This window comes from Vicia villosa, unplaced genomic scaffold (genome assembly GCF_029867415.1).
Source record: "Vicia villosa cultivar HV-30 ecotype Madison, WI unplaced genomic scaffold, Vvil1.0 ctg.000494F_1_1, whole genome shotgun sequence".
NCBI lineage: Eukaryota > Viridiplantae > Streptophyta > Magnoliopsida > Fabales > Fabaceae > Vicia > Vicia villosa.
In genome coordinates this window covers 392,853-396,723 of record NW_026705239.1, presented here as the reverse complement: position 1 = coordinate 396,723, position 3,871 = coordinate 392,853, and the positions used below count along the sequence as shown (strand labels likewise).

Here is a 3,871-nt window from a genome sequence, read left to right as displayed (position 1 = left end):
AAGGATTGTTTTCCCATCCCCACTATTGATGAGCTATTGGATGAACTTGGTTCAGCTACTATTTTTTCCAAGATAGATTTGTGTTCAGGTTACCATCAGATCCGGGTTGCATCAAAAGACACGTATAAAACAGCTTTTCGGACTTTTGATGGGCATTACGAATTCCTTGTAATGCCCTTTGGGTTAACTAATGCCCCATCTACTTTCCAATCAGCTATGAATGACCTACTTCGCCCTTACTTAAGAAAATTTGTTCTTGTTTTTTTTGATGATATTTTAATCTACAGTGCTAATTTTGAAGAACATTTAACACATTTGCAGGTTGTTTTTGAGTTGTTAGCTAAGCAACAATTTTATGTGAAGTTATCTAAGTGTGTTTTTGCCGCAGTTCAAATTGAGTACCTAGGACATATCATTTCAGCCGGAGGTGTTGCACCGGATTCAGAGAAAATTAAAGCAATTATCGATTGGCCAGCACCACGTTCGCTCTCGACACTCCGCGGCTTTTTAGGTCTCACCGGGTTTTATCGCCGTTTTGTAAAAAGTTACGCCACACTCGCCGCTCCACTCACCGACTTGTTACGTTCCACTAAATTCACATGGAGTACAGAGGCTGCTCAGGCCTTTACAGAGCTGAAACAGAAAATGACCGACATGCCGGTCTTAGCACTACCAGATTTTACAAAAGAATTTACAATAGAGACAGATGCTTCCGGGATCGCCATTGGTGCTGTTTTGTCCCAAGCAGGCCATCCAATTGCTTTCTTCAGTAAGAAACTTTGCCCACGCATGCAAGCTGCCTCGGTCTATGTTCGAGAAATGTTCGCCATCACGGAATCTGTAAAGAAGTGGCGTCAGTATCTTTTAGGTCAAAGATTCCACATTTACACAGATCAAAAAAGCTTAAGAGATATGTTACTCCAGCGCATACAGACACCAGAACAAGAAAGATGGACAGCAAAATTACAAGGATTTGATTTTGAGATCTCATACAAACCTGGACGGTCGAATTTGGTTGCAGATGCATTAAGCCGAAAGTTTGAGCCAGAGACCCCTACACTTCTTATTTTCTCCTCCCCGCTGCCTGATTTACTCCATACCTTGAAGCAATTTTACACACATGACAGTGTCGGTCAGAATCTACTTCAGTTAGCAACACAACAGCATCACAACAAAGAATACACAGTCATCCAGGGTTTATTGTATTACAAAAACAGACTTTTCATACCTGCACTAGCTGATTTGCGCCAGAAGATAGTGCGTGAGTACCACCATACACCTACAGCAGGACACTCAGGGGTGAAGGCAACATTGGCTAGGTTGAGAGCTTCTTTTTGTTGGCCAGGGGTGTACCTCGATGTCAAAACAATTGTTAAACAATGTTCAACATGCCAGCATAACAAATACGACACTCAGAAAAAGAAGGGTTTGCTTCAACCATTACCCATCCCAAAGAAAGTATGGGAGGAAATCACTATGGATTTTATCACAAACTTACCTAGTTCTTGCGGTCATACTACGATTTGGGTGATTTGTGATCGACTGACGAAATACGTTCACTTTATTCCGCTACCAACAAACTTCTCCGCCAAAGATCTAGCAAACCGCTTTACTGTTGAGATTTTTCGGCTCCATGGCAGTCCAAAGACAATAGTTTCTGACCGCGACCCGCTGTTCTTAAGCACATTTTGGAAGGAGTTCTTCAAGACTCACGGAACGACCCTGCAATACAGTACCTCATATCACCCAGAGACAGACGGCCAAACTGAGGTAGTAAATAGATCTTTAGAAACGTACTTACGCTGTTTTGTGGGGGATCACCCTCGCACCTGGCATAAGTTCCTTCATTTGGCCGAATACTGGTTTAATACTTCCTTCCACTCGGCGATCAACATGACCCCGTTTAAGGCTCTGTACGGTCGCGATCCGCCTTGCATCATGGACTATGCGCTGCACTCAGTTTCAGACACAACTTTAGACACCGCGCTGCAACAACAACAACAGATTTTAACGGAGTTAAAAGGGCATTTGAAGAAGACTCGGGCTATAATGGAAAAACAAGCAAACTCAAAGAGACAAGATGTTACCTTCGGGGAAGGCGACCTAGTCTTACTGAAACTTCGACCGTATCGACAAACCTCGGTGCATCGGCGTGAATCTCACAAGTTATCTCAAAGATATTTTGGGCCGTTTCGCATCATCAAACGCACAGGGACGGTAACGTACTTACTAGATCTCCCTTCGTCTTCGCGGATCCACCCCATCGTTCACGTCTCCTTGTTGAAAGCGTACCATGGCACGGTACCGTCTGAGGATCTCCAGCAGCTTCCTTTCCCAGATCTCGTCGTCTTTGAGGAGAGTAATCAAGAACTACAAAACGAAACTCAGTTAGATGCTAACAACACAATAACAAACAGCACCGTTTCGAAGAACCGTCACGAGATTACCTCATCGGCTTCGCAACAAGCAGCGCTAACAGGGAAGGAGAAGCAACGGCGTGGTCATAAGGTGTGCGTGCAAGAATTCGGTGAGACAGAGCAGCTGGAAAATGAGAAGAGGAAAGAGTGTTCAAGTGTTGGTGAGAGAGATTCACCGAGTGCAGTAAGTGAGTTAGTTGTGGGAGAAAAGTCTTTTATTAAGTCCCCACTTACTTCCCCAAACGGTACTCTTCTTGGGAAGGTAGCGCACGCTTCTTCAATTACAGCTGGACACACTGCACGAGGTGATAAGCTTCACCAAACGAACCAATCAGAAGCCAAGTTGGAGATTTCTCCTTATCTACACAAGCTGCGTTCCCCCAAGCATCACGTGGCTTTGTCTCCACCAGCCACCAAGTGGTCCCACACTTTTACTAATGGGCTGCAGAATCGCGGAAGCCCAACCGAACAAAGTGAACCACTTCTGTCTTCACCTTTGAACCTTGTGGACAAGGTTCTTATTGGGCCTGAGAGTAATGTTAGGAAACAGCCCAATAGAATTAAGAAAAGACCCAATTGGTTGAAAGAGTTTATTTAAATTGGGAGGTTCTTTAGTCAAGTCTTGTTTTAATTAATTTAGTTATTTACTTTGCTGTTTGTATTGAGGCCCAAGCCCATTATAGGAGTAAAAACCCTACTATATAATCTTTGTATGCTGCCTCTTTTGAAGTAAGAAGAAAAGTTGCTTTTATCTTATTGTCTTTTAATGCAAGTTAGATCTAGGGTTACTAAACACAAATCTATCATGCTTCCACTTTGTATTTGATTTGATAAAGTAGTTTGGATTGGTAATAACATGTTCACTTCATTATTTTCAGTCTAAACCCTTCAAATATTTGAAGTCTAACCAGCACATAATAGCGACACTTAATCTAGAGGTCGTGTTTTTATAATACAATCTAATTCAATAAACAAGAGTATTATCACATAATAGCAACACTTAATCTAGAGTTCATGTTTAATACACTTTAATTCAATAAACAAGAATACTCTATCACTAAAAATTTTAGTGCTAAAAATCAAAGACTAACGGGCTAATTAGTAGTCATTGATATTTGATGCATCAATCTCAATACCATTTTCACCAAAATGTTTGTCGATGGCGCTGCGGTTTCATCCAAGTGTTTGGAAGTGATGGTTGTGCATAACTTTGTACTACTCCTACTCCATAATGAAAATCAATCCCCTCGTGAATCTCTGCCCGTCACTTGCCACTTTCAATTTTCTACAACACCTCTATTATCTCATTTTTGGAATGAAGGCAATAAAATTTTTAGGAAGGTTTAGAGAACTGCATCTGGAATATTTTGGAAATGTATTTTTAAATTATTTTTTTGATAAAATGGAGGTGTCTCATTTGCAAAGCTTTTAATGTGTATTGAGTGTTTCGAAAA

General features: G+C 41.5%; 1 long non-coding RNA gene across 1 annotated transcript; it reads right to left on the bottom strand.

The window, feature by feature from the left end:
• Positions 1-1,065: 1,065 nt before the first annotated feature.
• On the bottom strand, positions 1,066-1,568 carry LOC131628978 (uncharacterized). The gene is made up of 3 exons (XR_009291926.1): positions 1,499-1,568; positions 1,229-1,353; positions 1,066-1,100 (listed from the first exon to the last, which is right to left on the bottom strand). It is a non-coding gene; the product is annotated as an uncharacterized LOC131628978 (long non-coding RNA).
• Positions 1,569-3,871: the final 2,303 nt, after the last annotated feature.